An 18,628-nucleotide genomic window follows, 5' to 3' on the forward strand; every position below is an offset into this window, starting at 1 on the left:
CATAGTTGCTTTCTTCACTTCCTTCTTTAGGAAAAAAAAATACATGCTGAGTTTTTAAAATCATAGAATGTAAATATACAGATTTTCTGTAAGAGCTGAGGAATTACAATTTCAATATTAAGTTATTGCAGGAAATAAAAAATATAAATACATAGTATTTAAAATTCACAGAAAATATAGTACTATTCTACTCCTTTTCTCCTGATCTACTTTTGGACAGAAATTACTGGACTATATAAAACCATGATAACATTTGTCTCTTTGGCAAATCCCAGAGACAACTAATAGTCTAGGAATATTGCATGACTGTCAGATGTTTTAGATGCTGAAGATAGACTATCTAAAATATGACAGAGTGCTTAATTCATAGATCTTTTCCTTTTTTCCAAGCACATGCTTTTTTGTGCACTATTTTCAGCATAAAGTAAATCCACATATAAATTGATTTATATATTTCTACATAATTTTAATTTAACAAGAACTTGTATTCCTCTTTTCTATGCTTCTTATGAATATTAAATTTATTCTATTCATATCTTGATATATTCAGACTCATTTTTAAATTAAGGGCATTAATTTTTTTTTCTCTATACTATGTAAGTTCTGGGCATGTAGGTTTTCCATACATGCAATTTGTTCACTGCTACATTGGGTGCTTTCTAACAATCTCTTCATCATGATTTATTCAAGTTTTTTTTATCTTAGAGCTATGATTAAGTTGCTTGGGAATATTATCTTCCACATAATAGATCAATTACCTTCACTGTATTAACTGTGATAGATGTTATATACTTTATAGGGTTAGGTTTTCATATACATGGATTAAGATAACCTTGCTGTCAGCATATTATGTAAAAATCAATACAAACAGATAGACAAACCAAAGACAAATAACACAGCAAAAATTTTGCCTTCACCAAAATCTGAACCTGTAAATAGTATACTGATAAGTGAGTAATCAGGCAGCATAGAATAAAAAGAGCTTTAGTTACAACACAAAGGGCTTTCAATATTTTATTTTCATTCATTTGTTTTCAAGTAAGATATCAAATGTATTTTGAAATTCAATTAAAGCCCTTTTGCAAAATTTGAGTCTAATATACTAATTAGTCATTTTCTATCAAATAATGTTTTATTTCACACTTCATAAACACATTCAGTTAGCACACTTGTGTTTACAGTAACCTTGTTATATATCTCAGTTAGTATATACACATACACACACAGTTATAGCAACTCTCAGGAACTTTAAAGTTTACAAAGCACTTCATTTGACCCTTATGAAAATTCTGTGATGTGGTGTTTTTTTTTTTTAATATATTATAGTTTTTATTTACAAAATATATGCACGGGTAATTTTTCAACATTGACTCTTGCAAAACTTTCTGTTCAAACTATTCTCCTCCTTCCCTCCACCCCCTCCATTAGATAACAGGTAGTCAAATACATGATAATATATCAAAGTATATATTAAATCCAATAAATATATACATTTTTATACAGGTATCTTGTGGCAAAAGAAAAATTGGATCTACATAAAAATAATTTAAAAAATCTGATAAGGACAACATAAATGCAAGCAAACAATAATAGAAAGTGTAAAAATGCTATGTTGTGGTCCACATTCATCTACCATGGTCCTCTCTTTGGGTGTAGATGGCTCTCTTCATCAATGAACAAGTGGAACTGGTTTAAATCATCTCATCGTTAAAGAGAGCCACATCCACCAGGGTTGATCATCATATAATCTTGTTGGTGCCATGTATAATGATCTCCTGGTTCTGCTTCTTTCACTTACGATCAATTCATGTAAATCTGTCCAAACTTCTTTAAAATCATCTTGTTGGTCATTTCTTATGGAACAATAATATTCCATAATATTCATATACCATAATTTATTCAGCCATTCTCCAATTGATGGGCATCCATTCAAATTCCAGTTTCTAGACACTACAAAAAGGGCTGCCACAAACATTTTGCACATATGGGTCTCTTTCTGTTCTTTAAGATTTCTTTGGGATATAAGTCCAGTAGTAACACTGCTGGGTCAAAGGGTACACACAGTTTGATAACTCTTTGAGCATAGTTCCAAATTGTGCTCCAGAATGGTTGGATTCATTCACAATTCCCCCAACAACGTATCAGTGTTCCAATTTTCCCACATCCCCTCCAACATTCATCATCATCTTTTCCTGTCATCTTAGCCAATCTGACAAGTGTGTAGTGGTATCTCAGAGTTATCTTAATTTGCATTTCTCAGAACAATAATGATTTGGAGCACCTTTTCATATTACTACACTTTCAATTTCTTCACCTGAAAATTGTCTATACATATCATTTGACCATTTGTCAATTGAAGAATGGCTTGATTTCTAACAAATTTGAGTCTATTCTCTATATATTTTGGAAATGAGGTCTTTATCACAACCTTTGACTTGACTATAAAAATTTTTTTTCCAGTTTATTGTTTTCCTTCTAATCTTGTCTGCATTAGTTTCATTTGTACAAAAGCTTTTCAATTTGATATAATAAAATTTTTCTATTTTGTGTTCAAAAATGATCTCGTTCTTCTTTGATCACAAATTTCTTCCTCCTCTACAAGTCTGAGAGGTATATTATCTTATGTTCTTACAATTTATTTGTAATCTCATTCTGTATGTCTAGACCATGAAGGATTTTGACCTTATCTTGGTATACTGCATTGAGTGTCTAGTTTCTGCCAAACTAGTTTCCAATTTCACCAGTAGTTTTTGTCAAATATGAATTTTTATCCCAAAATCTGGGGTCTTTGGGTTTGTCAAATACTAGATTATTATACTTATTGAATATTTTGTCTTGTGAACCTAACCTATTCCACTGATCAACTAGTCTATTTCTTAGTCAACACTAAATGGTTTTGATGACTGCTGCTTCATAATATAGTTTTAGTTCTGATGCATCTAGGCCACCTTCATTTGATTTTAATTTTTTATTAGTTCTCTTGAAATTCTTGACCTTTTGTTCTTCCACATGAATTTTGTTTTTATTTTTTTTCTAGGACAGTAAGATATTTTTTTTTTGGGGGGGGGAGTTTGATTTGTATACCACTAAATAAATAAGACATGTTTAGGTAGTATTGTCATCTTTATTATATTAACTCCACTTAGGCAACAACATGTGATATTTTTCCAATTGTTTTGATCTGAATTTATTGATGTGGAAAATGTTTTGTAGTTTTGCTCATATAGTTCCTTACTTAACTTTGGCAAATAGATTACAAATATTTTATATTGTTGACAGTTATTATAAATGGAGTGTTTCTTTGTATCTCTTGCTGTTGGATTTTGTTAGTGATGTATAACAATGCTGATGATTAATGTGGATTTATTTTGAATCATGCAACTTTGCTAAAATTGAAGATTATTTCTAATAGCTTTTTATTAGGTTCTCTGGGCTTCTCTAAGTATACCATCATATCATCTGCAAAGAGTAATAATTTACTTTCCTAATTACCTATTCTAATTCTTTTAATCTCTTTTTCATCTCTTATTGCCAAAGCTAGAATTTCTAATACAATATTGAATAGTAATGGTGATAATGGGCAAGCATATTTCATTCCTGATCTTATTGGGAATGGTTTCAGTTTATCCCCATTACATATGATGCTTACTAATGATTTTAAATAGATACTATTAACTATTTTAAGGAAAAGTTCATTTATTCCTATAGTCTCTAGTTTTTTTTAATAGGAATGGATGTTGGATTTTATCAAATGTTTTTTCTGCATCGATTGAGATGATTATAAGTTTTTTTGTTGTTGTTGTTAATTTGGTTATTGATATACTCAGTTATTCTAATAATTGACTATTAAACCAGCCCTGCATTCCTGGTATAAATCCTACTTGGTCATGGTGTATTATTCTAGGGATGATTTTCTGTAATCTTTTTGCTAATATTTTATTTAAGATTTTAGCCTCAATATTCATTAGGGAGACTGGTCTATAATTTTCTTTCTCTGTTTTCAACCTATCTGGTTTAGGTATCTGTACCATGTCTGTGTCATAAAAGGAATTTTGTAGGACTCCTTCAATCCCTATTTTTTCAAATAGTTTATACAGCATTGGAATTAATTGTTCTTTAAATGTTTGGTAGAATTCACATATATATCCTGGTCCTGGGGATTTTTCTTAGGGAGTTGGTTAATAGCTTGTTCCATTCCTTTTTCTAAAATGGGACTGTTTAGACTATTTACTTCTTCCTCTGTTAATCTGGGCAAGCTATATTTTTGAAGGTATTCTTCTATTTCACTTAAGTTGTCAAATTTATTGGCATAAAGTTGGGCAAAATAATTCCTAATTATTGCTCTAATTTCCTCTTCGTTAGTGGCGAGTTCTCTCTTTTCATTTTTAAGACTAACAATTTGATTTTCTTCTTTCCTTTTTTCAATCAGATTTACTAAGGGTTTGTCTATTTTTTGTTTTTTTCACAGAACCAACTCTTAGTTTTATTAATCAATTCAATAGTTTTTTTTTTTTAACTTTCAATTTTATTGCTCTCTCCTTTTATTTTTAGACTTTCCAGTTTTGTGTTTGACTAAGGGTTTTTAATTTGTTCCTTTTCCAGCACTTTTAGTTGCAAGCCCAATTCATTAACCTTTTCTTTCTCTGTTTTATGTAGGTAGGCCTCTAGAGATATGAAATTTCCCCTTATTACCACTTTGGCTGCTTCCCACACATTTTGGTATGATGTCTCATTATTGTCATTTTCTTGGATGAAGTTATTAATTATGTCTATGATTTGCTGTTTTACCCAATCATTCTTTAGTATGAGATTATTTAGTTTAGACCAATTATTTTTTGGTCTATATTCCCCTGGCTTTTTATTGAATGTAATTTTCATTGCAAAATGGTCTGAAAAGGATGCATTTACTATTTCTTCCTTACTGCATTTGAGTTTGAGTTTTTATATCCTAATATATGGTCAATTTTTGTATAGGTTCCATGAATTGCTGACAAGAAAGTGTACTCCTTTCTATCTCCATTTCATTTTCTCCAAAGATCTATCATATCTAACTTTTCTAGTGTGTTTTTACCTCTTTGACTTCTTATTTATTTTGTGGTTTGATTTATCTAATTCTGAGAGTGCAAGATTGAGATCTCCCACTATTATAGTTTTGGTGTCTATTTCTTCTTACAGCTCCCTTAATTTCTCTTTTAAGAATTTAAATGCTACACCACTTGGTGCATATATGTTTAATATTGATATTGCTTTATTATCTATGCTACCCTTTAGCAAGATATAGTGCCCTTCCTTATCTCTTTTAATTAGATTAATTTTTGCTTTTGCTTGATCTGAGATGTGGATGGCTACCCCTGTTTTTTTGTTTTTTTGTTGTTGTTGTTCACTTCACCTAAAGCATAATAGATTCTGCTCCAACCTTTTACCTTTACTCTATATGTATCGCCCTGCTTCAGGTGTTTCCTGTAAACAATACAGTGTAGAATTCTGGCTTTTAATCCAGTCTGCAAACCACCTCCTCTTTATGGGGAAGTTTACCCCATTCACATTTATGGTTAAAATTACCAATTCTGTATTACTTGACATCTTGTTAACCCCTGCTTATGCTTTTCTTCTTTCCTTTCTCCTTATCCCCTTCCCCAGTATTAAACTTGTTTCTCACAGCCCTCCTTTTTAGTATCCCTCCCCCCACCTTAAAGTTCCTCCCCCTCTCTTACACCTTTTCCTCATAATTTCTGTATTCCCTTCAGCTTAGCTTACTTTTTCCCATTTCACTTTTCCCCTCCCCCTTTTTAATGAAGGGGGAGAAATTTCACCATAAATTGAATATGTCTAATATTTTTCTCTTAAAGCCAATTCTGATGGCAGTAAGATACGCACAATGTTCATCCCCCTCCATTCTTTCTCTCACATATAATAGGTTTCCTTTGCCTCTTTGTGAGATGTAGTACCCATGCTTTACCCTTTTCTGAGCACAATTTCCTTTCCACCTCTAGTTTCTAGAACAAAGTATATATGTGTTCTTTATATATCTTTATAGCAGAAATATAGTTCCCAAGATTTTTTTTTTTACATTTTTAGGTTTCTTTTGAGTTCTATATTTGTAGATCAAACTTTTTGTTTAGTTCTGTTATTTTTTATCAAAAATATAAGAAATTCATTTATTTTGTTGAATGTCCATCTTCTTCCCTGGAAAAAGATGCCCATTTTGGCTGGGTAAATTATTTTTGGCTACATACCAAGTTCCTTAGCCTCCTTATTGCAGGCCCTTTTATCCTTTAATGTGGACACTGGTTCAATATTAGGAAAACTATTAGCATAATTGACTATATTAATAACCAAATTAACAAAAAAAATATGATCATCTCAATAGGTGCAGAAAAAGCATTTGATAAAATCCAACATCCATTCCTAATAAAAACACTTGAGAGGATAGGAATAAATGACTTTTTCTTAAAATAGTCAGTAGCATGTATTTAAAGCCTTCAGTAAGCATCATATGTGATGGGGAAAAACTGGAACCTTTCCCAGTAAGATGAAGAGTGAAACAAAGTTGCTCACTATCACAATAATTATTCAATATTGTATTAGAAATCCTAACCTCGGAAATAAGAGTTGAGAAAGAGATTGAAGGAATAAGAGTAGGTAAAGAGGAAACCAAACTATCATTATTTGCAGATGATATGATGGTATACTTAGAGAACCCCAGAGATTCTACTAAAAAGCTATTAGAAATAATTCATGCTTCATTGCTTTATTTCTTGTATGAATAAAACTTCAACATTAAAAAAAATGCTATCGAAAAGCAAAGGAAAAAAAAATCCCTGCATTCAATCATATCAACTCATTTCTGATTTTGCCACAGTCTTGTCAAACTTTAAAAAATAAAATAAAATCTTAAGTGGAAAAACAAAAGCAAAAACCAAAAAAACAAACAAACAAAAGAAATAATTCATAACTTTAGCAAAGTTGCAGGATACAAAACAAATCCACATAAATCCTCAGCATTTTTATACATCACCAATAAAATCCATCAGCAAGAGATACAAAGAGAAATTCTATTCAAAATAACTGTCAATAGCACAAAATATTTGGGAAGCTACCTACCAAATGAAAGTCAGGATTTATATGACCAAAATTATAAAACACTTTCCACACAATAAAGTCAGATTTAAATAATTGGAAAAATATTTAGTGGTCTTGGATAGGCTGAGCAAATATAATAAAGATGACAATACTCCGGGTGGCAGGGGTCTTCAAACTACCACCCACTTGCCAGATGCAGCAACTGAAGACGATTATTCCCCCTCACCCAAGGCTATGAAGTTTCTTTATTTAAAGGCCCACAAAACAAAGTTTTTGTTTTTACTATAGTCCAGCCCTCCCAACAGTCTGAATGACAGTGAACTGGCCCCCTATTTAAAAAGTTTGAGGACACCTGCATCTATTTATTTAGTGCCATACCAATCAGACTCCCAAAAAACTATTTTAATGACCTAGAAAAAATTACAACAAAATCCTTATGGAAGAACAAAAGGTCAACAATTTCAAGGGAATTATGAAAAAATAAATCAAATGAAGGTGGCTTAGCTGTACCTGATCTAAAACTGTATTATAAAATATCAGTCACCAAAACCATTTGGTATTGGCTAAGAAATAGATTAGTTGATCAGTGGAATAAGTTTGGTTCACAAGACAAAATAGTCAATAATTATAGCAATCTAGTGTTTGACAAACCCAAAGATCCCAACTTTTGGGATAAGAATTCTTTATTTGGCAAAATATGGGAAAACTGGAAATTAATGTGGAAGAAATTAGGCATGGACCCCCATTTAACACCATATACTAAGATAAGATCAAAATGGGTTCATGGTTTATTCATAAAGAACGAGATTATAAATAAATTATAGGAATATAGGATAGTTTACTTCTAAGACTTGTGGAGGAGGAAGGAATTTATGACCAAAGAAGAACAAGATCACAAAATAGAAAATTTTTATTATATCAAAATAAAAGGCCTTTGTACAAACAAAACTAATGCAAACAAAATTAGAAGGGAAGCAACAAACTGGGAAAACATCTTTATAGTTAAAGGTTCTGATAAAGGCCTCATTTCCAAAATATAGAGAGAATTGACTCTAATTTATAAGAAATCAAGCCATTCTCCAATTGATAAATGGTCAAAAGATATGAACAGACAATTTTCAAATGATGAAATTGAAACTATTTCCACTCATATGAAAGAGTATTCCAAATCACTATTGATCAGAGAAATGCAAATTAAGACAGCTCTTGAGTTACCACTACACATCTATCAGATTGGCTAAGATGACAGGAAAAAATAATGATGATTGTTGTAGGGGGTGTGGGAAAACTGGGACACTGATGCATTGTGGTGGAGTTGTGAATGAATCCAACCATTCTGGAGAGCAATATGGAATTATGCCCCCAAAATTATCAAACTGTGCATACCCTTTGATCCAACAGTGCTAGTACTGAACTTATATCCCAAAGAAATACTAAAGAAGGGAAAGGGACCTGTATGCGCCAAAATGTTTGTGGCAGGCCTTTTTGTAGTGAGTAGAAACTGGAAAATAAATGGATTCCCATCAATTGGTGAATAGTTGGATAAATTGTGATTTATGAATGTTATGGAATGTTATTGTTCTGTAAGAAATGACCACCAGGATGAATACAGAGAGGCTTGGAGAGATTCACATGAATTCATGCTGAGTGAAATGAGCAGAACCAGGATATCATTATACACTTCAACAACTATACTGTATGAGGATGTATTTTGCTGGAAGTGGATATCTTCGACGAAAGAAGATCTAAATCAGGTCCATTTGATCAATGATGGACAGAAACAGCTATACCCAGAGAAGGAACACTGGGAAATGAATGTAAACTGTTTGCATTTTTGTTTTTCTCCCCAGGTTATTTTTACCTTCTGAATCTAATTCTCCCTGTGCAACAAGAGAACTGTTTGGGTTCTGCACACATATTTTGTGTCTAGGATATACTATAACATATTTAACATGTATAAGAGTGTTTGCCTCTAGAGGAGGGAGAGGAGGGAGAGGAGGGAGAGAAGGGAGGGAAGGGAAAAGTTGGAACAAAAGTGAGTGCAAGTAAAAAATTACTCAGGCTTATGTTCTGTCAATAAAAAGTTATAATTAAAAAAATTATACATTCACTCTCTATGTATGCTTATAAAAGAAATACAGTTCTCAAGAGTTCTTTTTTATCTTTTTATGCTTCTTTTGAGTCCTATATTTGAAAGTCATTTTTTTTTGTTTGTTTAGCTCTGGTTTTTTTTCATCAGAAATAAATGGAATTCACCTGTTTCATTGATTGTCCATCTTCTTTCCTGGAAAAAAAGTACTGCTCAGTTTAGCTGGGTAGTTTATTTTTGTCTGCATTCCAATTTCCTTTGTCTTTCAAAATATCAGATTCCAGACTCTTGGATCCTTTAATGCAGAAGTTGCTAGATCCTGAGCAATCCTTATTGTGGCTCTGTGATGTTTGATTTTTCTTTCTGGCTGCTTGTAATATTTTTTTCCTTGATCCTGAATTAGTTCTGAATTCTATTTCATTCTGAAATTTAGTTCTGAAATTTATCCACAATATTTCTTGGAGTTTTAATTTTGGGGTCTCTTTCAGGAGGTGTTTGGTAAATTTTTTTAATGGCCATTTTACCTTCTGATTTTTTGACGTATTGGCAGTTCTCTTTGATGAGTTCCTGAAAAATGGTGTTTAGGCTCTTTTTTAAATCATGATTTTTAGGAAGTCCAATAATTCTCAGAAGAAGCCCACTCTCAGAGGTGGAACCAGATTCATTCATCCCATCTCACATCACCGTGGTGGCAGGCTCTCCTCCTTTGCGTCTCTAGTGAAAGATAGACCTCTAAGAAAGCTACCCAGGCCCAAGGAAAGAGACAAGACTTGGAAGGAGAAAATAAAGGTTTGCATTTTATCAGCTGGCTGCATTTGAAGTGATTATTACTTGGAAATGAAACTAAGGCTGCCTCCAGAAAACTTCCCCAAGAAACCTGCTCCACAGAGAACCATCATATATTATATAAAAGAAGAAGAACACAACACAAACCAATCCCAAAAAGCTGTTTGATGCTATAGAAGAACTCAATCATTCCATCAATGAACATTCATTAGCAATTAATATGTGCCAAATACCATGCTGACTCTCAGAAATAGAAAAAACAAAAAGAACAAATGTATGGTCCCTATTTTACAGAAGTCATATTTTAATAGGGGAACATTGTAGAAATATAAGAATAAAACACCATGACAGGAAAGGAAAGGAAAGGGCACACTTAGAAGAAAGTTGTGTATTTTCAAGGGGACATAAGAATAGGAAAAGCCTCTCAAATGAAATAGAATTTGAGCTGAAACTTAAAGGAAACTATGAGTCTGTGGTAAAAAAAAAAAAGCAGAGTATTATAGGTATGGGAACTGATATTGAAAACAAGTGGAATTACCGGATGGAAATGTTGTGTTAAAGAAGAATCAAGGAACCTACCATCTTGGGATCATAGGAATAAAGTAGAAGACTGGAAAAGTACAAAGAGTTCAGTTGCAAAGAAAGGAAATATTTTCTGTGTGCCATAAACTGTAGTGAGCCTTTTATAAATATTATCTTTTTTGATCCTCAAAACAGCCCTGAAAAGTAGGTACTACTAGAATTCTTATTTTACAATTAAGGAAACTTGAGAAAGAAGTAAAGGGACAATTTCAGCATTACATAGCTAACTATCTGAGACTTGATTTAAATTCATCTACTGATTCCAGACCATATAGCTAGCTGTCCTGAAATCAGCTGAAGACCTTGTGTAAACCAAACAAAAGATTTATAAAATGGCTATTGTCTATGCACTTGAGCCCTGGAGTACTTTTTACTGGTTTGTGTTTCAAAAGGAATCTATGTCTAAATTAAGGCTCCTTAATGCAAACTCAAATCTCTAGTCAGTTCATACTGAGATATCCAAATAAAGTTCCCAACATGAGGAATACAAATATTATAAAAGTTTTAAATCTGCTTGCCTTCTATATTTTATCCTCTCTTCATTTACAATTTCATTGTGAGCAATTAATAAGTGATATTGCCAGATATTTGATTAGCTATCCAGATTTAATACACTGTCAAATGTATCCCAAGAAACATAGAAGATAATGACATTGAAAAAAACATAAGTTTTTAAGGTTGGCAATTGTTGCAAAAAAAAAAAAAAGGGGGAGAATAATCAAGAGCAGCTAGCTATAGTAGCTAGCTTTCTTTTGTTTGATTTTCTATTATGGGATGAATACACCAATGGGCAGGTAATAGAGAAATGAAACAGTTCCCCATAAAAGCAAAGGAAGAAGTCTCAAAAATAATTTTCATCAACTATTCATTTCCTATCTCTTCAAAGGTCACTGACTAGATGTGAAATTTAGTCATCAACCATCCATGACTTGGCCCTGTCATTATTAATATTTGATACTTAAAGGTCTCAGATTCAGCATATGAAATCTGACTGGGATTACTCCTTACCAGTCAGAACTTTAAGATCCAAGTCTTTTCTCGGCTATATATTGCTTCTTTGCCTTGATTTCTACTTCTTTTACTCACATCCCTGGATCAAGTTCATGATTCAATGGATGTTGAGCTTTTTTGCCATTAGGTAAAGTTTGAAATCCCTTCAGATTATAGGGAATATTTGGTAAAGAACATTGTATCAGAATTTCAACACCACATTTTTCCTGTAATTCAACAGTTTAATTCTTCAGGTCAAGAAAGTAGAAGATACTCACCTTTTGATATAGAAATCCTCAAAGACCTGAAAAAAGCTTGCACTCTTTATGGGGCTACATCAGCTTATGTTAAGATGCTATTACAAAATTTGTCTTTTGAAATCTTGACCCCTAATGACTGGAAATCTATAGCAAGAATATGCCTAGACCCTGGACAGAACTACTTGTGGCTTTCTGAATATAGTGAGCTCTGTAGGATACAAGCCCAACAAAATAGTCAAAGTGGAGTTCATACTGCAATCACCTGTGACCTACTAACAGGTGTAGGTCCTTATGCAGATGTCGCAGCACAAATTACTTATTCTGTAGCAGCATATCAGCAAATTGCTGATAATGCTATCAAAGCGTGGGCTTCTCTTCACAATAAAGATGACAAGGGGGGGGGCCTTCACAAAAATAACACAAGGGCCAAATGAACCCTTTGCTGACTTTGTGGGACACTTGCAGACAGCTATCACAAGAACAAATGGAGAAAATGCAATAACAGACATTTTGATAAGGCAACTTGCTAAGGAAAATGCTAATGAGGTTTGCAGAAGAATTACAACATGTATCCTCAAGAACAGCAGAGCATAATGTTGACACACAAAACTGCAAACATTTCCAAGAAACTTGAAGGATAGCAATGCTAAGAAGAGCATGCATATGGTTTCTTAGATTTCCTTCTTTACATATTAGAAGAAAACTCACAGGAACGTTGACTTGACTGTTAGCCAGTTTCAAAAAGCCACACCATTATCACACTTAAACTTTAAAAAATATATTCATTCAAATACTGTATCCACTGGATCAGGTCATGCACTTCATCTCAAAGTCCTTTAACCACTGTTGCTGGTAATCAGTGTATAATCATAAGTATCCTTTCATACTACTGGCCTCCTCTTCCATAGTCATTTTGCGATGCTTTATTCCAATGTTTCCAAGGTTTCTTTCAAGTTCACAAGTCATATGTATGAACACTGCACAGTGACATCACTGAATGAGCCAGTGAAGAATAGGTGGTAGGTGGCTGGGCTCCTGCACGCCCCCCACTGAGACCAAGCTGGTCTGAAAGACTCACCACAAAACTAGCCGAGCTCCAAGAGAAGTAAACAAGAGATTCATTCCATCTCTGTGCTGGTTGGAGGCTGAAGAAAGCAGAGGCAGAGGCTAAAGGACAGAACCTTTGGATTTGGAGATATTTGGAGGGCCCTAAGCTAAACCGGCTGTGTTTTGAGAAGAACAAGAACTCCAACATTTGAACTCATAACAGAGTGCCCCACCATTTTCTACTTTTGCTCCATGTTCAAGTCCTTTCAGCAAAGTCTCCAATGATAGAATAAATGTCAAATGAATTAAAATAAAAAAGAAAATTGTTTGTTATTTGTATGTAAATAATCCTTAGGAACTTATGTGAACATCTAAAAATTTAGTAAATTTATATCAATTCACTTAATCTAAAAGTATTGATTGTGCTTATTCTCATTGCTTATAACACATATTTTTATTTTCATCAATAATTTTTATATGTTCATTTCTTCCTATCTCACCCTAATTTCCTTACAAGTAAGGTATGTTTTATTCAATATACCTATTTGCCATGCATGTAGCTCTATGTATGTTTGTATATATATTTATATATATGCGTGTGTGTGTGTGTGTGTCTGTGTGTCTGTCTGTGACTGTGTGTGAATGTGACTTTATATGTGTATATATTTATATATCTATATATCTATCATCTATATATGTGTTCATATATATGGGTAGATGTGTGGGTATATATGTATCTATATGTGTGTACGCACACACACACACACACACACACACACATATCTGTGTTTAACTATAGCCTTCTTGGGGGAAGTAGAGAAAATGAAAGGCAAAAATGGAATAAAGTAAAAAATCTGCTTCAGAGAACAAAAAAAAAAAACCTACAAGGAAACAAAGAAAAAAGACACTTATGATGTAATTCCTTCTATTATTATAAATGCTTTCTTGAAATGGAAATTTATTGGTATATATTTTGAATCTTCTCTGATATTCTGTTAAGCACACAACAATGTTCTGTTTTGTTTTGTTTATTTTCTTTTCCTATCTTTTTTCTATTTTTTTTCTTATTTTGTACTTAGTACAACAAATTAAAAAAAAAAAAAAAAACATGTACTAGCTGCCCTATGGCTAGTATCATTCCAAGCACCATTAGTTAATTAATAATTATGTATTAATTAATATTCATTTTTAATATCATCATCACCTTCATCATAGCTAAAATTGGCATAACACTTTATGATTTTTCAAAGCACTTCACGTGTATTATTCTTTTAATCCTCAGAAAAATCCTATGTGGTAAGTGCTGTCAGTATGTCCATTTTACTCCTTTGGAAACAAGGGATGACAGAGATTAAATGACTTGTCCAGATTCTCACTAGAAGTCTTCATGAATTCAGGTTTGGTATTCCAATTAATAGCATGTTAACAAGTTCTATGAGTATATTTTGTCTATAATGACTTTGAGATGAAATTCATTTCACTAAAAAGGTGAGGTGAAATAGTTATAAAGGCTTTATACAGGAAACAAATTCATTTCCTGAACTGGCTTTATGAAATTTTATGCTTCAATATAAAGTCATTTTTTTAAAAATTATTTTATTGATATTAGTAAATATTATAGAGTTAGGTTGTTCAATCTCATTCTGGAGAGAAATCTTTAAGACTTAAATTATTCCTTGATTCCAAATAAATGAGAGCTGTGATTATGAGCTTTATACTTTAGAGTGTTGGGAACCCCCTCAGCCCCCATTCTAGACATTCATGGAAGTAGATTCATTATTCCTGCCCCAGTCTATACACTATAAGAAACAGCATTCTTACTGTGCCTTCCTCTTTAATATACCAGATTTTGCTTTTCTCTACATAATCATACATTTCTACTCCTCTGTCCCTTACAGAGCACTGCTGGTTTCTAATGGTCCTAAAGCCTTTATATGGCTGAACAATGACAGACTTCCACTTTGTTTATTTATATTTTGGCAGGTTTCTCTTGCAGGGATCTTGTAGGCCTTGTGACTCCCCATAAAAATGTGCTGTCCTGAGTTGAATTGAGATGCTTATTTTAATTTTTATCTGAATTTCTTAATTATTATTCTGTCTATGTTATACACACACACATACACACACATATCCTAATGGATATAATACTATGCAACAAAATAATCATAAATGTCATAAAAGTATGAATAAAATGCTATTGGATTTTAAAAGAAAAAATATCATACATCTGTTTGTGAGAATCCAGGAAGTCTCAGAAAGGAAGGTGGCATTTGACATGACATTTCAACATGGAGAACTATGTGAGGCTACTTCAAGGGAAATGATTAGCATTTGCAAAGGTATAGATATATCTTTATGGAACCAAGAACACTTCTATCTGTCTATAGTATACTATAGAAGAAGACAAAATTTTAATTTAAGTAGTCATTAAGGAGCCATTGAAAGATTTGGGAAAAGGGATCTATGTGATTGTATCTGTCCTGTAAGATTTATGCAGCAATATCATGTTATATGGATTCAAGTATCAAACAGCTTAAGATGAAGAGTCCTGTTAAGGGTCTCCTATCAAATTAAAGGGACAAATCTTGGACCAAAAAAAAAAAAAAACTGAAGAAGACATATGTAAAAGATGTTTATAAGGGAGAAATATTAACACTATTTTGCAGGCTAGGAAAAAAGAGAAGGAAGGTCAAAGATCCAGAGGTTTGGGTCCTAATTGAATGCAAGAAAAATGGAACCGTTAATAATAGAAGTGTGAGAATCATAGTTCTGCTGCTCATTCTTTATTTTTGAAGAGGAGGATTGACATTATGCATGATGTCTTGACTTGATTGTGATTAGCATGTAAACGAGAGAATTCCACAAAGTTGTCAGTCTCCCTCTCTCTTTCAGAGTCATTGAAATCTACTGGCAAGACTAGAGGCAGGATTGCAGTCAACCATCCAGGATACCTTAACAATTCCATAGTGCCCACCTCAGCTACTTTCATGGTTCTTGTAACAGCCTATTTGCTCATTCCATTTGTGGAAGTCTCCATGTGCTTAGAGTAGACACCCTGATAACTTTTAAATGGGTTTGGGGGCTTGTCAGTTGTCCTCAGACTGGTTTATCTCATCTGCCAAAATGGGTATACTAGAGTATAATCACTGCACATGCTAAAGCTCAGATGATAGATAGGATGGCTGGTAGGAAGACAAAAAAGATAAAAAGAACTAAAAGGGGTTCAGCAATCCCTTATGCCAGAAGTGTTAATCTTCTCTAAATAACCAACAAAGCCTAAAAACAATAATAATGGATCATAGAAGATCTTACTTTGCAATTTAATGTTTCCGTCGATGAATCAGAAATATGTCAATTATACATATGTATTGAATCAATCAACAATCAAATGCATAGTTTAAGTGAGAATAAAGGAGGAATGATATGCTTCTGAATCTTGGTGAAAGTAAATAATGACACTATGTAGTGTTTTTTGATTTATTGAGAAGAATCAGTCATGCACAGTCAAGCTAAGATCAGAAAATATAAGTCAGTTTAAAATTCAAGAAATTTAAAAACAAGCCCCCCATAATAGTGGAAGTAATGCTGCTCATGCCTTCGAGAGGAAATTTTTTTAAGGATAAGAATGAGGATGTGGGGAGAGAAAGCCTCTGGTGTTTCATTTATTTATTTAATTTCCTGCTCCTACTTTTACCTTTATCTTGAAATTGTAAACTTCAAAAGCTCTGAAGATTAGGACTTCCCATCCAGTCTTTCTATCAGCTTCTTAGTTACATATCTGTTATAATAATGCATGACAGCAGCACTAGCCTTAAGAACTAAGCATGAACTAGATGCACTAAGAAAAGAAAGCTTTATGATTGTACAAAGAACCTGAAACAAAATTATACCTAAGAGCAACTCCATATGAATTCTATAAATTCAGAAAAGAACTTACAGAAACCAGGATCTGCAGTTAATTCCTTTGTCATATAGGTACTGTAGGTATTAGTCCAATTTCCTCATGCCATATATGTGTTTTCCAGAGAATATGGTCCTGATTTGGGGAATGATTCTGTATGATTTTTTTTTTTTCCCTACTACCCTAGTAAATATCCTTTGGAAAAACTGAATTGATTTTAATTGATTAATAGATTTTAGAGGCGTTTACTTACAGACTGATTTGGTAGAGAAGCACTGGATGTATCTTATGAATTACAGTATTTGAATAGAAACCCCAAGGCCCTAAGAATTAACTCTAGAGACTTCCGGCCAAGATGGCGGAGAGGAAATACACTTCTGTGTAATCTCCGTGTTTTTCTCTCACTATTCATTTCATTTCATGCCTCTGAATTAATGCTCGACTGAAAAAAAACCATACAATTACTTACCAAGAGAAACCATCCTTGAGACTCGTCAAGAAAGGTCTGTTTTTGCGCGAGGGCGGGGACGGTATTTGGAAGCAGTCTGCGGGTAGCAGCAGCTGCAACCAGAGCACAGATAGCAGCTCAGAACCGGGTGGAGCGGAGAGGGGGTAGGACGCGATCGCAGCCGTCTCTGCGGTGAGAGCTTTGCTATAGGAGCAAGTCAGCAGCCCAGCAGAGAAGCTAAAAACACCGGGGGTGAAGAATACAATCCCAAACAGCTGGAGTTTCTCGGAACCTGGCCACCCCTCCCCCACAGTGTCTTAGCCCGCTCGGAGCTCAGAGCGCTCAGATCTCAGCGCGCAGGCGCCATAGCACAGTAGGACCTGTGCCTCACGAATACCCTGCCCCTCCCCCAAAGAAAGCAGCCTCCATTCAAGGGGTTTTTTTTCCTTCTGTTTCTTTGATAGTTTGTCTTTGATAAATAGACAGAATGAGCAAGAAACTGAAAAAGAATTTAACCCTGGACAGCTTTTATACAGATAAAGAGCAGACTCCAAACCCTGAGGAGACTAAAAACAAACAGTCCCCAGGTGAATCCCCGAAGGAGGAGACCTTATGTCCCTCAGCACAGATGAATCTCATGGAGGAAATTAAAAAGGCTCTCACAAGGGAGCTAGAAGAAAAATGGGAAAAGGAGAGGGAGGCTCTGCAAAAGGAGAGGGAGGCTTGGCAAAAGAGCCTGGAGAAGTCAGTTAAAGAGAGAGTGGATAAAGAAACCAAATCCTTGAAAAATAGGATTAGTGAACTGGAAACAGAAAACAGCTCTCTAAAAAACAAAATTGGCGAAATGGAAAAAAATTCCACAGAACAAAAGAACTCAATTGGACAATTAGAAAAAGATCTTAAAAAAGTGAGTGAAGAAAATACCTCACTGAAAATCAGGGTCGAACAATTGGAATTGAATGACTCGAGGAGACAAGAAGAATCAGTCAAGCAAATCCAAAAAAATCAAACAATGGAAAAGGATGTGAAATACCTTCTGGGGAAGACAACAGACCTGGAAAACAGATCCAGGAGAGACAACCTGAGAATCATCGGACTTCCAGAAAAGTATGATGAAAAAAAAAGCCTGAACACTATCTTCCAGGAAATTATCAAAGAGAACTGCCCAGAAGTCATAGAAACAGAAGGTAAAATAGACATTGAAAGAATTCATCGATCCCCTACTGAAAGGGATCCTAAAATCAAAACACCAAGGAATATAGTGGCCAAATGCCAGAACCCTCAGGCAAAGGAAAAAATACTGCAAGCGGCTAGAAAAACCCAATTCAAGTATCAAGGAGCCACAATAAGGATCACCCAGGATCTGGCAGCATCCACATTAAAGGATCGAAGGGCCTGGAATATGATATTCCGAAAGGCTAAGGAACTTGGTATGCAACCAA

Source organism: Antechinus flavipes, chromosome 1 (assembly GCF_016432865.1).
Source record: "Antechinus flavipes isolate AdamAnt ecotype Samford, QLD, Australia chromosome 1, AdamAnt_v2, whole genome shotgun sequence".
Taxonomy (NCBI): Eukaryota; Metazoa; Chordata; class Mammalia; order Dasyuromorphia; family Dasyuridae; genus Antechinus; species Antechinus flavipes.